The 27,636-nt window shown below is 32.2% G+C and overlaps 2 long non-coding RNA genes across 2 annotated transcripts; both read right to left on the reverse strand.

The window, feature by feature from the left end:
* Positions 1–7,687: 7,687 nt before the first annotated feature.
* On the reverse strand, positions 7,688–13,141 carry LOC134697219 (uncharacterized). The gene is made up of 4 exons (XR_010103083.1): positions 13,029–13,141; positions 11,190–11,300; positions 10,409–10,536; positions 7,688–7,751 (listed from the first exon to the last, which is right to left on the reverse strand). It is a non-coding gene; the product is annotated as an uncharacterized LOC134697219 (long non-coding RNA).
* Positions 13,142–15,266: 2,125 nt separating this feature from the next.
* LOC134697220 (uncharacterized) lies at positions 15,267–19,291 on the reverse strand. The gene is made up of 4 exons (XR_010103084.1): positions 19,206–19,291; positions 17,942–18,009; positions 17,252–17,368; positions 15,267–15,398 (listed from the first exon to the last, which is right to left on the reverse strand). It is a non-coding gene; the product is annotated as an uncharacterized LOC134697220 (long non-coding RNA).
* Between the last annotated feature and the right edge of the window lie 8,345 nt (positions 19,292–27,636).

Genomic DNA, 27,636 nt, shown 5'->3' on the forward strand with positions numbered 1-27,636 from the left:
CATGTATAGCAATTATGAAAAGCATTGTGGATTATTTCTTTTTGCACGATTTTTAATTTCAATTTTGGAAAGGTTGCAAGAATTGTATACAGGGTTGAAAAATGAACAGAGTAATAAGAACACATTTCAGAAAAAGATCGAAATTTGAAATTATCCAGATTTTTTTTTTTTTAAATTCACAAATGAATAATACATCAATTCGAGTTTACAGTTTCGTAGTATTTCTAAAGACAATCGTTCTCTGCGTACATATTTGTCAATATAATGGACAATTCATTGGTGGAAGATGCAGATGAGCTGCCATGTACAGTGCTTGTATGGAATTTTGTGAAACTAAAATATCCAATACAATACAAAGTAGGTTTAGTTTAAACATATTTTATTTGCTGAATTAAAGCAAAATGGATTAGACACAAGTAAATCATACTTATGAAGTCTTCTCCATAATACAATATAAAGTTACAATAACAGTATAATATAATGGACATGCATATAAAATAAACAGTTTATACAATATAATACTAGCTTTCATAGGTGAACAAAGAGGAGACAAAGGAAAAAAGGAAAAAGAAAGTTTGAAAAATCGTATACTTCTGTGATGATGACTTGTGGATTGATGACAACGATGACGTCCTGTGTCAGCAATAATAACGCTCTATCAAGGCATAAGAAATCTGTTTGACCTTTTTATGTAATTCTGAACATGTTTGAAAATTTGAATATTTTGTTCGTTCGAAAGTTCCAAGTGTCCGCAAATTAATAGTTTTGTATCTAAAACAAAGTTTTCAGATAGCCAGTTAAGGTTATCGAATAAGTTTTTCCTACATAATGTGTATTTTGGGCAAACGAAGAAGTAATGGTAGACATCCTCAATATCGGACCCACAATGACAAGAAGGATCATTTATAATGTTAGCTCTAAATAGGTCATTGTTTAAGGATGAAGCGGAACATCGCAATTGCGTTAAGATAATATTTAATTTCCTTGGGCCGTACAAATAAAACGTTTCAATTTTACATACTTGACTATCATTTTTTAATTCTTTCTTAAATTTAGAAATAGAGTCGACACTGCGAATTTTTGGATCAAGTTTATTCCATTCACGTATAGTAGAGGGAATGAACGATTCAGTAGTAAGGGAAAGTCTACAAAATGGAACAATAATATCATGACCATTTCGCAACGGGTAGTTGGTTGTACTTTGTACACAAGGAGGTACAAGATTACATAAATATTCTGGTGCATGCTTTTGGTTCATGTTATAAAACATCTGTAATTTTCTTCTCCTTCTTCTTTCAAAAAGAGATTCCCAGCCAACCTCAGAATATAAAGTTTCAGTTTTTGTAAATATTGGTAGACCTGTTACTATTCTTGCGGCCTCTAATTGTAAATTTTCTAATTTATTTAAGAAGCCTATTCCACAATTATCCCACACTTCCGTGGCATATTCGAAAATGGGTCTAATAAAAACTAAGTATAGTTTTTCTAAATTATTTCGAGATAATCGATATTTAAGTTTACGTAAACATTTAAGTGTTTCTTTACACTTGTAATTATACTTTCAATATGATTGTTCCATTTTGCGTCACTACTGAAATTTACTCCCAGGTGCTTATAAGATGTACTTAAAGGTATATTTTTACCATTTAAGGAAAAGCTGAGGTCTGGAGTCTCAATATTTGAAAAAATCATAATTTCGGTTTTATCTGGGTTAAATGACATAAGCCATTTAGAAGACCAAACATCCAGCTCTTTCAAGTCGCGATCAATAACAGATCTAATCTGTTCTCCATCGTTACCAGAATAGTTGAATGATGTGTCGTCAGCAAATAGCCGACACAGTGAAGTAAGCTTATCAGCAATATCATTAATATATAAGACAAAGAGAAGAGGGCCCAGAACTGATCCCTGGGGGACACCAGCTGAGACATTACAGAAGGAAGAGGACGAGTTATTTAATACTACTCTCTGTTTTCTGTCGTGTAGATAATCCTGAAACCAATTCAATACGTTTCCGTCAACACCATAAGCTTTCATTTTATGTATAAGACCCCTATGCCAAACTTTGTCGAAAGCTTTAGAGAAGTCACCGAATACAAAACAATTTATATCTTTTTTTTCCAAGGAGTTTAATATGCAGTTATATATTTCTAAGAGTTGATGAACAGTTGAATTTTTAGGGAGGAATCCTGATTGATACTCATAAATTAATTTATTACCTTTTAAATGATTGTATAAGTGCTTAAACACAACTCTTTCCGTAACTTTTCCTACACAACTAATTAAGGATATCGGTCTATAATTTTATGGCAAAGATGAATCTCCCTTTTTGAAAATGGGTATCAGATTTGCTATCTTCCAGCTAGTTGGGTATATTCCCTCTCTTAGAGATTTATTAAATATAATATGGAGTGGAACTGCTACCTTTTCTGGACACAGCTTTAGCATCTTATGACTGATCACATCAGGACCAGATGCTTTGTTTGGATCTAATATCTGAATAATATCTATTATTTCTTTTATATTTACTTGAATATCTGAAAACTTACTATTAGTTTTTGTATCAAATTCGGGCAAATCAACATGATCTTCATCTAGTTTTGAAATCATGCTAAAATATTTGTTCAACAAATTACATTTCTCCTCATCTTCATATACAGTATCATTCAGTTCATTATCATTTATAATATTTTGGAGAGGGGGTATGGTTTCTGAACCTTTTTTGGATTTAATTAACGTTTTCATTAATTTCCAATACGTTTTTGAGTTTGAGGGTTGTTTTGATATTAGACAGTCTAAATTTGTTTCAAAATTTTCTTTGGCGATTTTTTCATATTATTTACCTTATTTCGTTGTTTTTTGTACTTCATAATATTATTTTCACAATTATATTTAATCGCTTTTTTCCTTAATCTGTCTCGGATTCGAATTTCGCGTCTTATGTCATTATTGAACCAGTGTTTGTCATTATGTCGTACTGTTACTATTTTAGTAGGAATGCATTTTTTAGCTATTTTCAAAAATTCTATTGTGAAACATTCACACATCTCATTAGTGGTTTTACTTTCGGGAAGCATAGTATTCCAGTCTATTTCGTCTAATTTCTTAGCAAATTTGGCTTTATCAGCCCGATCGTATAGCCATACTTCTCTTTTAAAAGATTTAAAATCGGACATTGGACATTCGAGAAATGCAACAGGTGCATCATGATCACTAATTACAGATGGAGTTTTTAGAACATTTGAAAAGGAACATGACATAGAGTCACTAATAATAATCGGATCCAGCAGAGTGCTACTATGGTCCGTTACTCTAGTAGGTAATTCAATAACATTGGTTAAATTGAACAAATTTAATGTGTCAATCAGTTTGTTATTATGCGTAGTAAGTAAGTCAGAGTTCAAATTGCCCGTTATTTTATTACCATCCTTTCATTGACCTGCAAACCCATCCCAATTGCATGATTTAATCGTGTCCAGTAGTTATTATCTGAATTAGGCGATCGATAAGTGTGACACAATAGGAAGCTTTGACCTTTAGCATGGATATTGACAAAAAGGGATTCGTCTTCTTTCGTTTCGAGTGCATTTATTCGACTAAGTCCGATACCATCTTTGACATAAATGAGTAAACCACCACCAAAGCTATTTCTATCTTTTCGGACTATATTTGAAGGAAGTTTTATATCGGCGTCAGCAATGTTGGGATCTAAGTGTGTTTCCGAAAGCGTAATAATATCAAATTCATCACAAAAATTATTTAGAAATTTTAGTTTATTTCTCACGGATCTTATGTTGAGACTACAAATGGATATAAAATTTTCTTGTGGTTGTGTTTCATTCATCGACGGTACGTTCGATTCATTACGAAAACTTGGACCAGGATTTGTTTCAACATTTCCAATAATAAGGAGAAAATGAAGTACGTACAACAGAAAAATAATGCTTGATCTTGGATTAATTGTTTGTAAAACAGAGAGATTGAAGATGAGGAGACTGCAACGTAAGTTGATTATAAATGTGTCTAGATAGGAAGCTATGTGTAAATTGGGTGAAGGTCCACATTGTTTTTTTCTGTTATTAAATATACCTATAGCAGCCCTGTAATCCTGGACGCAGTTATCCATTACATGAATAAACTGTTACAGGAATTAGGAGAGGACTGCTGTAGGAGAGCATTACAAAACTGACACACATATCATCATCATCATCACCATCATCACCTTCATCATCACAGAAAAATACAAAAAAGTAAGAGCAAGAAAAGTTGAAAAATGTTAAAGGCCAATAAATAAGCCTCACAAATATGGAAGTCATATAAAAAAAGGAGAATGAAAATGGGATATTGTAATACTGAAAAAGTTATATGTATTGTATTTAGAAATAAAAAAAAAAAAACAATTTGTAAATAAATAAAGAAGGAAAAAATATATGGGACTGTATTTGATAGTTACCAAAGAAACTAAAGTATGATTGCCGATAAGACAACTATTAGCCAGCGATCAATAGGCTGTAAGTAGGTTTGTAGGTTTAAATATTTTTTTAAAATTTGTTTTTATATCCTGGCTAAACAAAACAAATGTTTTTGTGTTATGACTATTATCACAAACTTCCAGAAATGCTGTTAGCTTGATAGAGTTAAAACTTATATAGACAGGCTATAAACATTAGATAACAAATTATGATATGATACACAATAGGTTAGAACGTCAACATACAATTTGCAGTCAAGCAAAAATCCCGTTCAATTTATAGTTGTTTCAAAAGGCTTATCTAACTATTGAACAATGAATTGTAAGTTAATAAGTGAAATATTTGATTTCCCCATTTCACGACATGTTTAACTTTCTTCTTATTCTTATCAAATAGTTAATATTTTTAAATAGGGTATTATGTTAGTTTAAAGCGGCCATCTGAATGTAGTTCGGTTAGATTTTGTTTGTGGGTGAACTACAATTAAATAAAAACTACAAAGTAGGTCCTCTGATTTCAAGTTCAATGGAATGTTCATTGAAGCTATGAAGGACTTTTTTTCGACAGAATGTCATCCTTTTCAAATGCTATGTTTTTGTATGTGGGATTTCCTGAGTGCTTATTTGTTACTTTTCTTTTAGAAGACACTCGTAGTATTTACATGCAGACACATTATTCTTTGATTCTCTATCCGCAAGAACATCAACATACATTTCGTGAACAGATGATAAATATTTCACACCTTTTTGATATCTTTTAACGGATTTGTGTCGATCATGATCATTCACACAGTTCTCTAAATTAAGGACCATGATAAATCATCTTCCGGTGATGTTCATGATGAATAATGTTTAGCTCTCAGTTAATAACATGGCCAAAGGGGTTGTAAATATAAGGCGAGTTTGAATAGCAACATGTTAGAGGGTTCGTGTATTGTTCAAAGTCAACGTCCTATACTGTAGGTGCAATAGTTTTGATATAACTGTAGGATACAATAGAAACAGACTGATTTTGAAAATATAGCGGAATTAGAAAATTTACCTCCTTGTGATGGCGAACATTGCTGATGCTTATTGCATATCAATTCCTTTATTGTAAACTAAACAGGAAGGAATTTTCTTTTTCATTATGGAAGTTAAAGAGCTACACCACATGTTATATTGGAGAACATGTATTTATGATTAATTTTTCAAGTGCGTACGTAGACTCTCAAACAGTTTTTAAAAATAAACAACAGTGAATAGTTTAATGTAGTGTAAGCCTAGCGGATTATGCAAATGGGAAATATAAAAAAGAAGATGTGGTATGATTGCCAATGAGACAACACTCCACAAGAGACCACACTAACAGAAATAAACAATAATAGGTCACCGTAAGGCCTTCAACAATGAGCAAAGACTGTCATCAAAGCTCACAAGGGAAATCTACATTTAGAAGACTTTTTTTTACATTAATCATTTAACATTATCAATGCAACTATATGTCAGTGTAATACCTAATTCCCTTATTCAGACATTTTCTCTAAATATTCGGAAAAGGGTACGTAGTATAGGTCGTTAAGAAGAGGGGCGAAAGATCCCTGAGGGACAATCAAAATCATAGATCGACAACAAACTGACCACGCCATCGATACAAAAGATTCATCCTTTACGCAAAGTACATTGGATTAATAAATAGTCCATGTTTATTATCATTACCATGTGTTTGAGTAATGTTTGAATAATGTAGTTTTTAATAATATTATCTCGTATCATCGTCATATGCCGAGAGTAAAAATCCATCACATGTTTTTATTTTCCAAAGTTTCAACGATAAAGTTTCAAATCATACAAGCAAACTAAAATACTAGTATTCAAATCTATCAAATATCAACGACTCAAACTAATAAAAAAAACCCGAAAACACGAGAACAATGAGTTACCGGAAATGTGTTTAAATTAAAAAAAATAGATTTTGAGTTGCTTTTAAAAGAGAGTTTGCGATAGTGAAGGCTTCATGATTTGGCCATCTTAAAAAGATTGAATACGAGTTTTTGTCATTAATTTGATAAAAGAAGATGTGATATGAGTTCCAATGAGACAACTATCCATCTAAGTCAATTTTTTTTAAATTAAACCATGATAACTAAAGGTCAGTGTTCGATCTTTAACACGGAACTGTGCATTAAACCAAACGGCAAAATATAACAGTGTATAAAGGGCCCCAAGTGTAAAACTATATAAATGGGAAAACCAACGGTTTAATCCATATATAAACGAGAACGAGAAACACTTTTAATCCACAACAACAAACGACAACCACTGAACATCAGATTCTTGACTTAGAACAGGTGCAAACAGATGCAATAGGTACCAACCTTCACCCTTATCTTTAACAATAGTTTATCATCACAACATAGGAAGAAAGAAACACTCCAAAATGACAAATGTAATGGGCTTACTCAATCAAAAGACATATTAACACATGTGAACATACACTGATCGAATGATTTTGAAAAAAGGTATAATTCTAGCTGTCTATATTTTTATCTAAAATTATTCCAGCAGGTCTCATGTATGGATTATTTGTCTTTAAGATTTTAAGGTTTCTGTTTGCACTTTCCCTTTGTGTGTTGCCTATGAAGAAGCTTTATGAACCAAGGGTTTCGATTTAGTTTACGTTTGATGATTGCCATTGAAAGCATTACAAATGCAGTCATGGCTTAATTTCTCCTTTTAGAATATACGTGTCAACATTGACTACGAATGTATGCTATCGTCATGACCAAAATTCTTTGAATTTTTCTTCGATTAATGTGGTACACTACAGGGAGATAACTCTGTAAACATCAGCTGAACGTTTTTAATACGTTCTATTGATAACGATTTTTTCCGATAAAGTGTGTGATTGGCTGTTGGACGTTTCGTCCCCGATGAAATCACCAGATCAGTAGTAATCACTTCAGTGTTGACATGAATATCAATTATATTGATATTTTTATAAATTTCTTGTTAACAAAATTATGAATTTTTCGAAAGATTTTCTTATCCCAGACATAGATTAACTTTGCCTTATTTGGCATAACGTTTTCGAATTTAAGGTCCTCGATGCTCCTCAACTTTGTTAAGCAATATTTTTTGAAAATGTTATGAATAGGTTGTCAATCCTTGTGTTGTGGTTTGGTGCAACATTGATATGTCAGTTCTATTTTGTTTTTCAAAGATAAAGAAAAATCATCTTTTACAATTTTAATAACATCAAGTACTGTAATGGTATAAATCCTCTCTACGGACATACTTTCTGAAAAACACAATACTATAAATCAACAGACACATAAAAATAACTTATATCTGAATTAAAATTTGAGATCTCATGTTATATATTTGTATAGGTTAGAAAGTATTTGTCTACAAGTGAATCTGTGAGCTACTGCTCACTAATGATACAACCGCACGCTTAAAGTATACGGCTACAAATGTAACAGGAAGCTTTAAAGTGATTTATCTGAAAACACATTACACAGTTCAGCTAACTAATATAAAGACTTAACCCTAAATTCAGAAATACTGTATTGTAGTTCATGAGAACAGTGTGATGAAAATTTTCAACTTGGCTATTATGTGTAAAATGATACAATTGTTCAGTAAACAGAAAGTTGTTCGGGGATGAATCTGAAAACGCATCACATGGTAAAACTGATTAATATTAACCCTAAAACAAATTTTAGATATCCTTGAATTGTAGTTCCTACGAAAAGTTTGATGAACATTTTAAACTTCGCTATCATGTATCAAATGATACAAGTTTTCTGTAAACAGGAAGTAGTTTAGTAATGAATCTGAAAATGCATCAAGCGGTAAAGTTTACTTATACATATATTTATACTGCACTCGTTCTATTTGAGCATTCAAAATGCGTTGACTGTATATTTTATTGTCATATACATTCACTGACCCGATACCACTTTTCCTCATGAATATTTAAATAGAAGTTGCCGAAATTATATGTAATTATTCATACGACCTCTTCAACCTGTTGTTGTTTCCGATGCATAAAACGACTCAAACTTGTTTCTTTTAAAAATTTTGGAAAAACATAGTTCACTTGTTAATTTATTTTGCTTGCAACCTACGGTACTACCTGTGACATTTTCTTATTTATGGTGGCCGTGAAAAGTATGTCTACCATGATGGCCCTATATGTCCATCATAATACCCCAGCTGCCTGATGAATACACAAGGTATTAATCAAAAACTTGTCAAGCATAAAGGGAAATCTTGACTGCATTGAATTGTTAAAATTGTATAACTTACAGATTTGGTGTCACGATATCTCAGTAGCATGGGTTCGAATCCCGGCGAGGGAAGAACAAAAAACTTGCGAAAGCAAATTCACAGATCTGATTGTTGGGTTGATGTTTAGACTAGTTGTATGTATAGATATATGACACCTTATGTTTGTGGCATAACATCTTGGCCACAAGTTTTTTGGTTTATGTTTAGTATTAAATTTGTATTAAGATCTATTTTGTTACATCTTGTGATCAATTTTATTTGGCAATCGCCAATGGCAGTCAACAGGGTTAAAGAACATCAGTGGTTCGACCTGTTAGTCAAATGCGTTTTGTTTAAATATACTTCTTCATTGTTTTGGTCTTTTGGAAAATGTTGTTTGTGCTGTTTTTAGACCCTTCTACAACGAAATTTGTTTTACATGCACACGTATACAAATTGCGGTTTTTATCCAAAGCAATCATAGGTTTGAACGTTGTTTTCAATTTAGACTCGTTTATATATATATATATACACACCCTACGCACTAATATCAGAAATTCTCGTAGTGTAGATTCACAGAAAAGTGTGATGAAATGTCGTATTTTGTTTAGATGAGAGATATGATATTTTTCACCTATTTTCTCTATATTGAGATTTTCTGTTCTATGTTGGTGTATTTGTAACAATGTACTTCCATGTGCCAGGGTATCGGCTAGAAAATACCACGGCAGATTGGAAGTACCAATGTCTCAAAATAACGTAACTTCCAAAGACCTCAGCTAGACTTTTCATATGACATGTAGGATACCTGCTTACAATACATGCAATAATAAAATTGAGAATGGATATGGGGAATGTGTCAAAGAGACAACAACCCGACCAAGGAACAAACAACAGCAGAAGGCCTCCAATGGGTCTTCAATTAACATTCCGAGATAGAAATGGATTCAATGAACATTTATTAGAAATGAAAAAGCTATTTCATGCATACGAGTGGCATTTGACAAAAACAACGGTATCGAGGTAAACAATTTTTTCTTCTTACCGAACGCCTTTAGAAATTTTCTTAACCAGGGGGGTGTGGCAAAAAACCCTTATACGAATAAGAGTTACAATATCTTATTTCTAAATAAGTATAGATTATCGGGTTTTCTACACATTGATATCGTAAAATATCAGCCGCGAGCCACAATGTGAACCTGTTTGGCGAGTGAGCGCAGCGAACGATCTTAAAAGTTTCACATTATCATGATAACGTCGAGCGGCTGATATTTTACGATAGCTATACGAAAAAAAACGATTATCTGTTAATCGTTTTATTACTGGTCTTTTCCCTCTTCCTAAGACAGTTTTCAGCATGATTAAAACAAGCTTGATAACGTCTCCTCTCGCATTGTGACGTCGCTGATAACTTCCCCTTTCACATTGTGACGTCGCTGATAATGCCTGGTCTCGTTTTGAAGCCTTTCTACGATAACTACGGAGCGACAGAGTAGGATGATATAGACGTAGGGGTGGGGACGATAAAACAGTATCTATGTGTATCGAATGTCAGGCGACTGTAACCTATTTGTGACCTGTACTGAAGTTTCCACGATGCATGGTGATGTTGTTGTTATATATATATATTGTGAAGGCAATATACTATTTCCAATTAACGGCTAAACGAAGGAGTATACTTACTAGTTTGTACTCGCATATGTAGCTACCAGAAGCGGTACAGGCAAATTTAATCCAAGTCCATGTACGTTTGGTGGCCCCAACAAACACACAGAAGTGCGCGTCATTAGCGTCATTACCAAATGTAAGTTCTGAAATAATTTACCGAACATTAATTTCGTATTTCGTATTAAATGACGCAAAAGGGACAATTTCAATTCTTCGATACCATTTTTAGAGTTAAATGTTAAATAGTCTTTTGATTGTATTAGAAAAAGTGTGTGGGGGGGGGGGGGAATATACAAAACGATCGTCAAAACCCATAAGTCGAAAAACAAACTTTATTACTTGTTGTTTGGAGTGAGCAAAAGCTCCGTGTTGAAGACAGTAATTTGACAAATGATAGTTTAACTTTACAAATTTTTAATTGACTGGAAAAAACCGGAATTCTACTAAAAAAACCAGTAAACGAAATACAACATATAAAAACAAGCGGTTATATCAGGTGCTCTGGAAGGGTAAGAAGGTTGTTAATGTAAGTACAAATCCGTAGTTCAGTGTCATTAGGTAGATCACAGATCACATTCGAAAAAAAACTACATGTTTTTATTCTTTTATCTTGTTATCGACCAAATGAGAAAGTGCTGAACACTATTAATCTATTAATTTCCCCCCACCTTTTTATACACACATATTGTTGGATACCATGTACTGTCCTCTAGATGACGTAGTTTTTTGTGTTGTTTGTTTGCTGTCTCATCGACGTATGGTGTATATACTTTTGCTAAATTATCATAAAATTTACCTGATCCAAATGGAAGATCATTAAATGAAAAGGGACCATTTTCTATTGCAAATGTATAGGTTCCATTGTTGTTTATATTATTTGCACCAGTCAATATATAATTATCATCGGCTGTAAAAAATTAAATGTAAATGAGCTTCATCATTTTCATCGAAAATCAGTCGATAAAGGACGAAAGGTATAGAATTAAATATGCGACGTCAAACTGTGACATATCGGTAAAAGATGCATTTTTCGACTGATTTTTATCATTCAAACTGATTTAACTTGAAAACGAGTTCATGAACCTCTCTTTTTTCAAATGAAGTTTGTTTTGATAATGAAAAAAAGACAATAATGCAATTTAAACGATAAATATTCATCAAAAGGCCCTTATTTGGTCCAAAAATTCCTGCAAATTTAAAAGTTTTCATACATATTCTAAATTATCTGAAAACTTGACTTAGGTGCAAGGTATTTAGAAAAACAAAACAAATTTGGCATTAAACAAGTTACCATGGCAACAATACATGACTTGATTTGCATATTTTCTAAAATTTTAAAATTTTCCTCGTTTTTATCAAACTTTAAGTATATTTTAGATTGAAAAAGCATGTGCGCACCCATGAAACAGCTTTATATTTGGTGAGATTATGTCAATAGTTATTATAAAGCTTCTGTTAAATTATTTTGTTGTTTCTTGGCAGCGCACGAGGTTTCCACAGCGAAAATAAAGATAGAAACTGCATACAATGTACATTATGTACTTTTTATCGTTTTTATGAAAAACAGTACATATTATGACGTAATTTTGACTTCATCAGATAAAAACTTTTCATTTATATTTCTTGACCTTATGCATTTCTAAACATTATGTGCCAATTTTAAATTGTTATCAAACATTTATTTTCTTGTGCCAAAACTAGGTCTGAATGCCCCGACAGATCTGTACATCAAATTTTCAATATTGGATCAAACGTTATCGTGTTCAAGATAGAAAGGTATGAACATTAATACCGACTTTGATAAAAATGTTAAAAGTCCTTAAAACTTGATTTAACTAAATATTTCTCTAGTTTGTCCTATTCCTGACTAGAATTTTCAAAGAAACAAGATAAATCAATTATGTTGAGGTTGTAGTTAACAAAAATAAGAGTAACATCAATATGAACTATTATAATTTTTGCCGCATCTGACTGGGTAAACATTTGTATGTAAAAAGATTGATGGATTAAACCTGTTTTAATAGCTAGGACAAGATTAAAATCATAATTTATAGTTTTAGATAACCAGCCAAGTAGTTAAATTTAAAGCTGTTCATCCCATTGTAGTCTCGCAATAGTTACCCAATCTACTTTATCATTATTTAAATACGTTTTTAAGTTGTGACCATATGAAACTAGATACATCAGTTTGTTTTAATCTTTTTTTATTTTGAAGTTGTAACCAGTTTTTGTAAACCTTCTTTAGTTTTTCAAGATGTGACCAATGGAAACTAGTTATATCAGTTGTTTAACCTTCTTAAGTTTTGGAAAGTCTTTAGATAAAAAAAATTGTATTGTTAAACGAAAGCCTTTTTAGGACCTAACAAAAATATAATTCAACGTCGAAATCACGATTTAAATCGTTATCATTAAATTAAAAAAATGTTTTCACAGAATAAAATAGTCTTCACAATTTTTTGGAACTAGTTACAACATCTTTAATATTTGTAAATCTTAATAACTAATAAAACTCGTTGTCACGATTTTCGAAACGAATTTTATTAATTTGTTATCACAGTTGTTTTTTTTTATTATGTAATTCATGATTACGGAAAAACGTCATTTAAAAATAATTCATTATACATTCTCAACTTACGAATATTAAATTCATTTTGAACAGCATTGGCTTCTTGTTCAGTGTTTGGTCTCCACAGGTAGGCACCATCTGTCGAGGAACAATTATCCTAAAATTAAGTAAATAGTTATCAAAGGTACCAGGATTATAATTTAGTACGCCAGACGCGCGTTCTGTCTACATAAGACTCATCAGTGACGCTCATATCAAAATATTATAAAGCCAAACAAGTACAAATTTGAAGAGCATTGGGGATAAAAAAAAACCAAAAAGTTGTGCCAAATACAGCTAAGATTATCTATGCCTGTGATAAGAACATCCTTTGTTTTTCGAAAAATTCAAAGTTTTGTGAACAGCAAATTTATAAAAATAACCACATAATGGATATTCATGTCAACACCGAAGTGTTGACTACTGGGCTGGTGATAACCGCGGGACGAAACGTCCACCAGCAGTGGCATCGACTCAGTGGTGTAAATAGTTATCAAAGGTACCAGGATTATAATTTAGTACACCAGACGCGCGTTTCGTCTACATAAGACTCATCAGTTACGCTCATATCAAAATATTATAAAGCCAAACAAGTACAAAGTGGAAGAGCATTGGGGATACAAAATCCAAAAAGTTGTGCCAAATACGTAGATGACATTAATATCATATTTACATTTCGTTCATTTTCACAGATTTCTCGGGTATAGATGAACCACGAAAATAAATCTTCAACGAATGACAAATTTTCTATAAACTTGAATATAGATATAAAATGAGGTATGAGTGCCAAAGAGACAACTCTCCATCCAAGTCACAATAAAGGTAAACCATTATAGGTCAAAGTACGTTCGTCAACACAGAGCATTGGTTCACACCTAACAGCAATTTATAATTGGCTCAAAGCAATTTCTGGTGTAAAACCATTCAAATAGGAAAACCAACGGTCAAATATATATATATAGACACATAGAGAAACGAGAAACACTTAAGAATCGAATCAACAAACGACAACTACTGAACAACTGGTTTCTGACTTTGAACAGGTACAATCAATTGCAGCGGATTTAAACGTTTAAATGGTACCACACCTTTACCTTTACCTGAACCAATAGGTGAGTATAACAACATAGAAAGATACACTATAAAATATCTATTGAAATGGCTTTACTCAATCAAAAGAAGAAGTAACACAAATGAACGAATTAATTTTATCTATGCTACAATAAAAATACAAAACTAGTATAATAATGAATGAATAATAAATCAAAAGTTCAATGTTAACAAATTTAAAAAAAAACCCAACAAAACTGAAAACAATCAGCCTTTTGCAATAATTTTATACACAGTTAAATGAAAATGATTTTGTTGTTACTTCTTTTGTCTGTATTACCTTCCGTTTAGGAACACTCAATAATTTTTTGGTATAGCAATAAAACTATCCTGAAAATTGGTACACTTTGGGTGAATATATATCAACAATAAAACTATAAAATTGGTGCTCGACAAAACTTCGTGTTCTGTATATATAAATGCCAGAGGTGAGATGTGTATACAGTATAAAAGAAGAAAGAAAATGATATTGTTGTTCATAGTACGAAGAAGTGAAATTATATTGATTTCAAACACTTATCAAAGCTGGAATTTTGGCCAGAAATATGTACTAGTACTATTATAATCTATAATCAACATATCATTGTTGATTCAGATAAAATTCTGTCCAAATAATTTCGGCTTCGTTCAACACCTCTTAAAGCAGAATCTGCTTACCCTTCCGGAGCACGTGAGATCAACCACAGTTTATGGTGGGGTTCGTGTTGTTTACTCTTAAGTTTTATGTTATGTCATGTGTTCTATTGTTTGTCTGTTTGCCTTTTTCATTTTTAGCCATGACGTTGTCAGTTTTGTTTTCGATTTATTAGTTTGACTGTCCCTCTGGTATCTTTCGTCCCACTTTTAAAACGTCACATGGAATTTAAATATGAAAAAGTTAACCAGACTTTCAACAAGGTACTCTATAAATCAAAAACAGATACAATGACATAATTATGAACACTGTAGAATTTTTTTTCAAGTCAGGAATTAAGAATTCTGATATGTCACTTGATCAACACATTAAACATATACCTTCATTGTTATCTTAAATTAATAGTATCGTCTGCTTACAGATTACGTAATATTGTTTATTGTTTATGGTTTGTGGTTCTTGTTTTTTTTCGAAGAAACAGGCACGGTCTTGCAAATGCGAATTAACTAACACACTCACCGCAGCTGTATTCCAGCTAGCGTCATTAACCCAACTACTGGGACCACTACTGTAATAACAATTTTGACTACTCGTTTGGTTTGATAATAGCTTGAACCCCTTTGGGCAAGTTTCTGGAACACATGGCGCTTTTAAAACTAAAAAAATAATACAATTGAAATTAAATCATAAAAAGATAAAGCGATGGCGTAATTACAATATCGTTATAAAAGAAGCACCATGTTTAGATTTTACAGAAAGTCATTTTGGAATTAAACGGTCACAATCGTCTGCACCGGATGCGCATTTTGACAATCAATGTCTCGTCAGTGATGCTGGAGGCCAAAATATTTGAAATTCACAAGCTAATTAAAAACATGAAGAACTATAAACCAAAATGAACGCATACGTTTAGCTAAAGCTGGACAAAGAATCAGAGCTTTGCATGCGGAAAATATGTTCCTTCATTTTAAATAAAACAAATAAACATTTATTTATTCGTTCATAGTGTGTTATTTAACGTTTTTGATTGAGGTGAGCCTTCCAATTGACATTTTATCGTGTGGTTTTCTATGTTGTGATGATATGCTGTTGTTTCAGAAAACGGGAGAAGGTTTGGTACCAATAAAACGTTAAATTCCACTGCAAATGTTTGCACCTGTCCTAAGTCAGGAATCTGATGTACAGTCGTTGTCGTTTGTTTATGTTATTTATTCGTGTTTCTCGTTTTTTTTTCTATACAAATTAGACCTTGGTTTTCCCGTTTGAATGGTTTGACAATAGTAATTTTGGGGCTGTTTATAGCTGTTTGTTCGGTGTGAGCGAATGCTCCGTGTTGAAGGCTGTACATTAACCTATAATGGTTTACTTTTATCAATTGTTATTTGGATGGAAAGTTGTCTTATTGGCACTCACACCACATATTTTTATATATATATATGACATAATTAACTGAAACACAGAAGATAAAAGTATTTCTTTAATTAGGAAGATTTGGAATGATTGCCAATAAAACAACTTTTCACAATAAACCAAATTGTTGTGCATTAAATGCATGAACATTTGTATCTTACACATCAGTGTATGATAGAAAAAAAAACTAAAACTTAACACAAGGAAGAAAAAGAAAATTAAAGAAGAGAAAAAATAAGAAAGGAAAAATGAACAACAAAGGTGAATAGAAAAAAAAAGGAAAAACGTAAAGGAAAAAAAAAGACGAAAGGCCTATACTTACATTGCAAGTAACTATCAAATTCATTTGTAAAAGGGAACGTATTATGAGTGCACTATTATAACATGTGTAACTGTAAATTCAAAAATAACTTTGTGCATATATAAATTGTGATTCTGTCTTTTTAGACTTAATGTTCGTTGATATTTGTTTATCGCATTTTTTTGTAAGTCTGCATACGAGTCTATATAAGATCTGTCATTCGTTGAAATTTTAATTCCGTGGTATCCAACGAATTAACATGATTCCACAGTATGTTAAAACATTACAGCTGACTTAAATCATTTCTCTTTATTTATTGTATATAAATCGTCGTTTTTGTTAAAAGTAAGCCAACATTTGGTTGTTGAATATGAAAAAAAAATGCAAAAAAAAAAAACACAGGTAAAACTTAATTGTGCTTTCCGAGTGTGAACTATGCAGACGTTTAATCAAAACATAAAGAAGAACAGAACAAAATCTGAAAATTGTAACACAAAGAAATATTCAAGAACACAACTGAAACAGCTTTCACTAATTGCTTTGTCTTCGACTGGAAAATTGCAAATGTGATATTTTAAGTACAAACTTGTCATACTTAGAAGTTTTCTCTTTGACGGTTGCACAAAACGCTATCATCGTTGATGTTGAGTACAAAATATTTCAGAAAAGGGAATGAAAATCTGTTCCTTGCTTCTTTTTCTCCAAAAATAACTATCTATGTCTATAAAATTTATTGGCATTTCATTCGATTCGATCAACAGTGACTGAAACTATTGACTGATTTATATGTCTACTTACATTTACAACATGGTCGGTCACCACAGCATTTTCCGTTATACGTCCAATCAGACCCGAAAGTCTCATTACACGGAACACCTTTTGTTCCACAGGTACCGATGCATATTTTAGAAAGAGCTGAAAAGTAAAGTACTCCGATACAATATAGCATAATTTACTTTCATATATATATTTACATTACACAATAGGAATATATTTATAAAGTCATTGTTTATTTCTCAAATTGATTTGCTTAACCATGTTGAATGTAGGACACAAAGAAGATTTTTTTTAAATTTTAAGGAAACAGTCTATAGATATTGTTGTTGCGCTATTATTTCTTATAAATACAATTTACTAAATTTGCTCGAGATGCTTCCTAAATGCAGATTTTTTTGGTTGTTCTTTTGTCAACCTAGGAAAGTAGAGCTGAACAATTGTGTACAGCTCTATAGCGAGACAAAACAACTGATGTTATTGTTGTAAACTGAAGGTGTTTATCCCCAATTACTATAAAAAAACAAATGGTAGATAATTGTGTTATAATGATTGAACATCTGTAACATAAAAAGGTTATACCCCTGTCTGTCTCATTTGGCTCTCGAATGCAGAACGTTTGATCAGAGTGAAAGGATCATTTATATTATAAGAGAGTCAAGCAGCCTAATCTTAAATCTTCACAACAACGTTTTAAACATAAAGGATACTTACTGCCGCCATTTGACACATCAATTGTGCAAAAGATAAAAACAATCAAACAACAACACTTCATCATAATTCTGAAATGAAAACTCGTCTATATCAATTATATTCCATGTTATTTAAAAGTTTTGCTTTCAAAATATCTAAAAAACGAGCGTCAACACCACTGTAATTCACTTTTCATGTGTTAAATATGGGTAATCGGACTGTCAAAAAAAAATAAAAATATGGAATTATTTGTGTTAGGGATTCGTACTGATTTTTGGTTTTAAATTTTGTTCTTTGTGTTTTTTTATTTTGAATGTCATTGTTGTTTATAAGTATTACAGTCTTATGTATCAAAAACGTGTTTGAAATTCAACATTTTATATTCAGTCAAGTCTAAGGGTAATAAAACATCCAAAAAATTACAAGTTTGGTATGACTTATTATTAGATAAAACTTAATTACTTGTTCCCTTTAATGTTATATCAAGAAAAGGATGTGTTATGCAATATCAACATATAATACTATAGAGAAGTTGTTCTGTAACGAAAATGTAACATAATCCGAATAGTGTTTGAAAGTGGACTAACTAATTCATAATATATATTTGTTACTAGGCTGTAAACGATAATGCCATATGTCGTTATCTAACGTTGCTGATTTCTACTTTCAGTACTCTTAAATATGACTTATTACTTTAAAACGATTTTTCCATTGCTAGCATAGTTTATATGTGTTGTTTGTTCAATGTCTTTGTGGCATGTCAACCTCTTTTTAATTTTGAAATAAATATTTGAGGGATTTTCTAAAATCCTTTCCGCCTATTAATAGAGTTTTTTATTGTTTGATTTTTTGAATAATAATAGTCTATTTTATCTGTAATTATTAACAGTTATAATGGGTTTGAACAGCCGAAGAACTCATTGAAATTTCAGAAAGTAATGCATCTTTCTAACGGGTTTTAACAGAAGAGGGAGAGAGTATAAAACAGTGGCATTCGACAAAAGACATACATTTATCAAAACCAGACAAAACAATGGTAAAAAAAGAGAAAAAAGCATGGACTAATGTAAGGTTAAAGGTCAATATCTCTCAGCAAACAAGATGGCGATGACGGCCGTAAAATTTACGAAGGGATGATTTAAACTTCCCCATTTGAAACTCTTAAGCTCATAGCAAACAAGATGAGCCAAAATGTATCTGATAGAATATTTTGTTATTACCTTTGAATTGTATTGAACAAATTTAAATTAAGATTATCTCTTGTAAGAAAAAATTGAACACTTACCTCAATTTGTAATGGCAGACCTGTTGATAAAAAGATTATTTTTGAAATGAAGTGGCTACTTTTAAATATAGCGTGTTAAAACAAAGTACGTGGTGAATGTTCTGCGTGGTTTATATCAACGATTAGTGACACATGTTCTTTTTCTTTCCTAATATTGACTGAATAAGCAAATATTGTTAAACGTGTTACTTCCTTTAACTGTTATCTAAATATGTTTCACTTATAGATCGATACTGTAATTGAATCAACAAAATAATACATAAAAGAAGATGTGGTATGAATGCCAATGAGACAACTCTCCACAAAAGGAAAATGATACAGAAAGTATTAGCTATAGGTCACCGTGTGGCCTTTGAAATAGGCAAAGGCCAAACCACATAGGCAGCTATAAAAGATCCCGCAATGACAAATGTTAGACAATTCAAACGAGAAAAACTACCGAACAAACGACAACCATAAGTTACAGGGTCCAGAATTATGACAGGCACATGCATACAAAATTGGTCGCGAGTAATCATGTTAGCAGAATCCTGACCCTCCATCTAACCTATGACACTGACAACCACTAAACTACAGGTTATAGACGGACACATACAGAATGTGACGGTCTTAAACTAATTTAAATGTACCAACCTTCCCCTATCCAGTGACATTGGTGTAACAAGTACACCATAAGAAAAAAACATCATTTGAAAAGGCGTAACTTATCAGATGGATACAAATAGAAATACATCTAACAAAACGCAACGTAGACGTGGACGAGTACTTAAACATCCCAACCACAGAAAAACACTAAGAACAGATGTGAGAGTACTCTCAGTAACTGACAACTAGCTCAGCGCCATAAAAAACTAATAAAACAAGATTGCACACGTCTCCTTTACTAGCGATTGATAAGGTGTTGATAGTCCTAAGTATAAAACTTTACTACAACTATCACATATTAAACTAAACATGATCCAGAAAAATGAGGTCAAGGTCATAACAATCAAACAAGAAAAACATTTACATCTTTCAATCATAACAATCAACACTTAATAAGTTTGACATGTCGCTTATTGTTTCTTAGACACATACTTAATTAAGAAAACTAAACATTGACCAATGAACCTTGAAAATGAGGTCTAAGTCAGAAAAGCCGAGCCAGGCAGATATGTTCAGCTTTAAGTCCGTCCATTTAACACATATAGTTGACCTAGTGATTATTCTATAGGATATGAAAAACAGACCAAAACATAATAACTTTAAACTGAGCAATGAACAGTGAAAATGAGGTTAAAAACAAATAAAACATGTGCGACTGACATGGAAATAATAAAATATGTCCATAAATCAAATATAGTAAACTTATTGCAAACAGTATAAAAAAAAAGATTAAAACTCACAATTTTAACTTTGACAAATAAAACTTAAACGTGAAGACAAGGTCAGACGACTCTTGTCTAGCAGAAAGGTACACCTTACCATATTGCCGACGTTATAATGTATGCAGACCTATAGTTTATAGTATCTTATATATTGACTTGACCATCAAAATCACAACCGTGTTCACTTATCCACGAAATGAGGGTGAGGTGAAGTGAAAACTGTATGGGGGCATGACGACTTGAAAGGGTATACATATACCAAATATAGTTATCCTATTCCTAATACATTTGTCATAATAAGAGATATGTTTTTATTTCAAAATTGTCAACTTTAAAGTAATCCCTGAACTATGAACATGAGGTTAAGGACAGTGGCAACTTCCTAAAGATTACTATCCTTATGTTGAGCTTGATGCGACAAAAGTCGAAGGCTCGGACAAAAATCATGCATCTAAGACTCAATTGTCAATCAGTATATATTCAACATCAGATTGATTTAGTAAACCCGTCATGAATAGTCAGAGAATGTCATGCCCTTGTGAAATGCCAAAATACAGGTATTGACAAACTGTAAAACCATGAATTAGCATATGCACATATCAATAATATTTAGTTTGATTTATAATTACTGAAAACAAAATCAATTTTGATACCAATAAACAAGATATTCAGAGATCTTAGTACAGTGTTGTTTAGTAACCTATCAGAATACATTTATTCAAAGGATTGATAAGTTTACCAGGATTGTTCCCAAATTTCCGGGCTCGGTAAACAGCATTTCTGTAAAAATTGGACCGAACTTTTTCTACAGTTGCTACCAAACTTAAAAAACAAATCTTTATATCTAATGAAAATTTAGCAGTATTTTAAAATAATTTGTGGTGAAGAAAACTCTGACATAATAATTTACTCGTAAAACATAGTTTACGTACGTAACATCACCATCTAAAATTCAAAAAAATAACAATAGTGAACAAAATATCGTCAATTTTGCTATAAATTTCAGACTACAGTTTTCCGTGCTCAACAGAAATATCTATATCTATGAAAAGACAGTTACAATCAATTGTATAAGATTTATTTCAAGTACATTTTCGGGGTAAATTTAAGCAGTATATTTAGAAAATGCTTGATTATTTAACCAAAAAAATTCACCAAGATGTCTTTACTGAGTTTGGTCATGAACTGTGATTTATCAGAGTACAAAAACAAGTCATTTATGTAAGGGACACAGTTGGTAATACCAAAAACCCGTCGATAAACTTTATTGTCGAACCGTACATAAATATTATCAAGAAGACTGCTTCAATCTTTATCACAGCTCCAGTCAGCATAAATAAATAAATTTTGTGTATTTACTGTCTTCTGATTGGTTAAAATTATTAGTTTTATTTTCAATGTTGTCAATTTTTATGGTGACACGCCCACTCTGACATTGTGTATTCATACGCCAACATGTGTGTACGTTGTTATTGTCAAGGTACATAATATAAAAAGTTCTTTGAGCCGTATTTTTGATAGAAATTTATTTATAATGAATGGCAATAATTTATTTTGATTTTATTGAACCATAAAACTAATTTTTGACTCTTCACATTTTACATAATCCGCTTCGCGGATTATTCAATGTGAAGAGTCAAAAATTAGTTTTATGGTTCAATAAATTCAAAATAAATTATTGCCATTCATTAAATAACATATACAACATTCTTGCTAGAGAAGAAAGGTTAAAATTAGTTACGGCACATGCATTTGCATTCAGATTCACCAAACGACCCGAAATAGGACAACTTTTCGTTTGCTTATATTGTATGGACGAGTAGTATAAAAAGCTGAAAAGTATTAACTTGCAATAGAATCAAAAAGACTACCAAAAACACTTGATATTTCCTTGCAAAGGAAACATGGCAATATACATGTATAATATCTTTTTAATGGTGTTAGAAATGATGTTACCATTATATTTGCTACAATTTGTGAACAAAACAAACAGACATAATAGGTAAAAATAAGGACAAAACAGTCAACATTGTGATATAATTTTAATCACTTTACATACAAATAAAATAATAAATGTATCACTGAAACATATACAGGTATATAGTAAGATCACATTTGCAAAAATTAAAGACAAGAATGCAAAAATTATCACAGAACAATAAGACAAAGACGGGATGTATAAGTACAGAGCCACGCCATGTGTATAACGGAAACACATAAATGCATATAGTCAAACATGAAAGACAATAATACAAAAATATTATTCTATTATATTCCATTCTACCATAAAGTGACCGCCTTCTACAAATTGAAGAGTATGTCAGAGGAGGAAACTTACAACAAGACATCGATTGAAAAATGTATAATTTAACGAAAAATTTAAAAAATAAAATGTTGTGTATAATAAAGTAAGATGTTGCATTAGTGTTAATAGTGGTGCTTTGAAATTGAATATTTGAAAGAGTCTATTGAAGTGCAAATTACAATGTTATCTGGTAGTTTGTTCCAGTCGGTAATAGTTTTTGGAAACTAGAATTCCTTTCTGGACAGTGGTTTGCAGGATGGAATTTGGAAGCTGTTCGAATTAGAAGGTATTGTTTTCACTCTTATGTTGAATTATTTTATTATTTTTAGTTATTGCAATTTTGTCCTGTTCAATTTTGTAAAGCATGACCACTATGGAGTCTTTTCTCCTGTCAGGGAGACTGCGCAATCGAATGCTTTAGAAAAATCCATGACCAGAATATCTGTTTGTTTATCGTTTTTCATGTTGAGTGAGACATCGTCTTTAAATTCTACTAGTTGTGTTTCGCAGGGTCGACCTCTGTGAAATCCATGCTGTAGGGGATATAACACATTGTGATTATATGCATGTGTCGTAATGTGTTTAACAACGATGTGTTCTAAAAGTTTGCAACAAATACATGTGAGTGATAAAGGACGGTAATTGTCAGGGTCATACGGTTTGCATTTTGTGTATACAGGTAGGACATGGGCAGTGTTCCAGTCATCTGGAACAACACTTGGTTTAACTGAATGCTCAAAGATAATGGTCAGTATGGGTGCAATTCATGTGAAATCTTGGTTTAATTTCATCTCGTCCTGCTGCTTTGTTCGGATTTAAGTCATTTTATAGTTTTTGTATGCCTTCTATGATTAAACTTGATATGGGTGGAACAGGAGTATTCTGTAGTATGCTACACTACTATTTGACAAATTCTGTATAGGAAATATTAGATGCTGTTGTGAATACAGACTGGAATTGTAAGTGAAGTGCCCCAGCTTTTTGTAGTGGATCAGTTAGAAGTTTGCTATTTTGTTTTATTTCAGTAATTCCATTATAATTAGTTTTTTTCATTATTTGAAAGGTAGGTCCAACATTTTTTCATTGCACCAAAAATGGTTTCATCTTGTGGTGGTAATATAATGCTTTTAATGTATTCCAAGTACGATTTTCGTATACTTTTCTGCACCTAGTGTTTACATCACTGGGTCGATGTCACTGCTGGTGGACGTTTCGTCCCCGAGAGTATCACCAGCCTTGTAGTCAATACTTCGGTGTTGACATGAATATCAATAATGTGGTCATTTTTATAAATTTCCTGTATACAAAACTTTTTGGAATTTTGGATCCTCAATGCTCTTCAACTTTGTACTTGTTTGGGTTTATAAATATTTTTGATTTGAGCGTCACTGATGAGTCTTATGTAGACGAAAAGCGCGTCTGGCGTACTAAATTATAATCCTGGTATCTTTGATAACTTCTTCAACCTCTTTGTATTTTTTAGCAAGTGACGCATTTCCGGATTGTTTTTTCAATTTTTTATAAAGTCTATCTCTTTTTCTAATGAGCCGTTTTGTTTCCATTGTTATCCATGGGTGACCGTCCATTGTTTTTTGCTGTTGTATGAGGGATGTGATATTTCACTGCTTTTGTAATTGTTGTTTTAAAACTGTTCCACATTCCATTTACACAAAGATGTTGCTGATTTTCAAAGAGATGTTTATATACGGTGTTTATTTCTTGTTTAATTGTACCCAAGTTTGCTTTTTTTGTATAATGGAATTATTCTTAAGTTTTGATGAACTATTGCAAATTTGGCAAACACAATATCATGATCAGATAGGCCAGGAATAACTTCAACACGCTGTACTCGGTTTGGTAAGTTTGTAATCAGATCAACAATATTGTATTTACGTGTAGGGACGTCAGAAATTTGTGTGAGACATGTGTCGTCAAGTGAGTTGCCAAAGAAGTACTGAAGGTGTGGGTAGTTAGTGTTTGGTTTAAGTCATCTGTTGTTCCAATCCTAATCTGGGAGATTAAAGTCTTCCCCTATAAAAAGCGTCGAACTTTTTATTTGTGTGGCCTTTCTTATCATCAAGTCAAAACATTTGAGACTAGTTTGGTCAGATGTTTTTTGATTGTAGAATAAAATTTGTTTAATTGATAATTTTAAAAGAGGAGGCATTCTGTCAAAAATAGTATTATAATTGATATCAATAATCTATTTTTTTGTTTTTCTTTCAATGCTACATGTTTGTTGTGTTTATTGTCTATCGTTTTGCAATTAATATGCGTGTCTGTCTGTCTGTTTGTTTTTGTTTTACATGTTAGTAACAATCCTATTGTTTGGATTTTAGACTAATGAAATTATTATTATTCCTATTCTCATGAAGAAAGAGTTAAAGTGCAATGTTTTTGAAACAACAATGTCTACTTTTGCCCAGACCATTTCTGTTTTGTCCGGGGTTGCAAGTTCATATAAATCAAATCAAATAAGTTCGTTCTGTATAGCTATGAGAACACCACCTCCTTCTTTTATCCGCTTGTTTATTCTGTGATAAACTTAGCATTATGTATTCGGGTTTAGTTTTCTGTAATTAGTTAATACTTCAGTTTCATTATGTATATCTCTTTCATATTCATTTGTTAAAATTTACTGTTTGCAATAGCATGAATTGTTCTCAACTTTTGCTAGTCAGTGCTGTACAACTTTGTACCTTTTTCACTTTCGATCTTTTATATCTGGGCGTTATGTATTCGGGTTTAGTTTTCTGTAATTAGTTAATACTTCAGTTTTATTTATGTATATCTCTTTCATATTCATTTGATAAAATTTACTGTTTGCAATAGCATGAATTGTTCTATATAATAAGAATGTTCTTATCCCGGGCATAAAAACAATGCCGTATTTGGCGAAACCATTTCAACTTTTGATCTTCAGTGCTGTACAACTTTGTACTTTTCTCACTTTCGATCTTTTATATCTGGGAGTCACTGGTGAGTCTTGTGTGGACAAGGCGCGTTTTTGGCGTATTGAATTTTAAACCTGATGCTTTTTGTTATCTATTAATCAGGTTTTTCTTTGTCTAATATGTTCTCCTATTTATTTGTATTGTAGTCCTGTAATATTATGTTGTTATTTCAATGTTATATTTAACTTTGCCATTAAAGTGCGAGGTTTGGCATGCCACAAAACCAGGTTCAACCCACCACTTTTATTCCCCTTTAAAAGTGTCCTGTACCAAGTCAGGAAGATGGCCATTGTTATATTATTGTTTGTTTCTGTGTGTGTTGTATTTTAACGTTAAGTCGTTTGTGTTTTCTCTTATTTTTGGAGATATTGAGATAAGACGTGGCACGGTACTTGTTTATCACAAATTCATGTATTTGGTTTTCATGTTATATTTGTTATTCTCGTGGTGTTTTGTCTGTTGCTTGGTCCGTTTCTGTGTGTGTTGCGTTTCGGTGTTGTGTCGTTGTTCTCCTCTTATGCGTTTCCCTCAATATGTATAAACAGTGAAATAAGATATCGTTTTCGAACATTGATCATTCGTTGAATACATTTATCATATTGTATAACGTATTATCAAGATACATGATTTCTTGATTGATAACATATGTATTACGTTCTGAGGACGTGTTGTTCAACAGACTGTCGGCATTCCAATGGGAACAAATTGTGCCCCTCTGCTTGCCAACTTGTTTCGTTATCATTTTGAGGCTGACTTCATGCAGGAACTTCTTAGGAAGAAAGATAAGAAGTTAGCGATATCCTTTAACTCTACTTTCCCCTATATAATATGTAGATGAAGTTCTTTCACTAAATAATTTAAAATTTGGTGACTATGTGAAACGCATCTATTCCATCGAACTAGAGACAAATGATACTACAGATATAGTCAAGTCGGCCTCATATCTTGACTTACATCTAGAAATTGACAAAGAGGGTCGGTTGAAAACAAAACTTTACGACGAAAGAGATGGTTTCAGCTTTCCAATTGTGAACTTTCCATTTCTAAGTAGCAACATTCCAGCAGCACCTGCATACGGGGTATATATCTCCCAATTGATACGATACTCCCGTGGTTGCATTTCCTATCATAATTTCCTTAATAGAGGGTTGCTGCGCACAAGGAAGCTAGTAAACCAAGAGTTCCAAATGGTGAAGTTGAAATCATCTCTTCGTAAATTTAACGGACGTCATCACGAGTGGGTTGGCCGTTATGGAATAACCGTTTCATAAATGATATCGGATATGTTCCTTATGTTGTTACTACAATCCCCTTCCCTTTCATGAATGTTACCTATCAAATTAGACTATCTACCGGATTTGACATCACATAAGCAACACGACGGGTGCCACATGTGGAGCAGGATCTGCTTATCCTTCCGGAGCACCTTAGATCATCCCTTGTTTTTGGTGGTGTTCGTGTTGGTTATTCTTTAGTTTTCTATGTTGTGTCATGTGTACTATTGTTGGTCTATTTGTCCTTTTCATTTTTAGCCATGGCGTTGTCAATTTATTTTGATTTATGAGTTTGACTGTCCCTTTGGTATCTTTCGTCTCTCTTTCAATGATTCTAAAGAATTGTCTGGTATATGTGAAGAGTATAGTTTACAGAAATTTAATATTCCATTTATATATTATGTTGTTACGGTATTGATGATTTATTCCAGTATATTTTCAGTTATGATAGCAAATAGGCTATTTGCCAATTCCCGTAATTGACCCTGTAATTAGATATCCCTAAAAAAGTCTCACTCATGAGGGACATAA

This window comes from Mytilus trossulus, chromosome 14 (genome assembly GCF_036588685.1).
Source record: "Mytilus trossulus isolate FHL-02 chromosome 14, PNRI_Mtr1.1.1.hap1, whole genome shotgun sequence".
Classification (NCBI taxonomy): Eukaryota; Metazoa; Mollusca; class Bivalvia; order Mytilida; family Mytilidae; genus Mytilus; species Mytilus trossulus.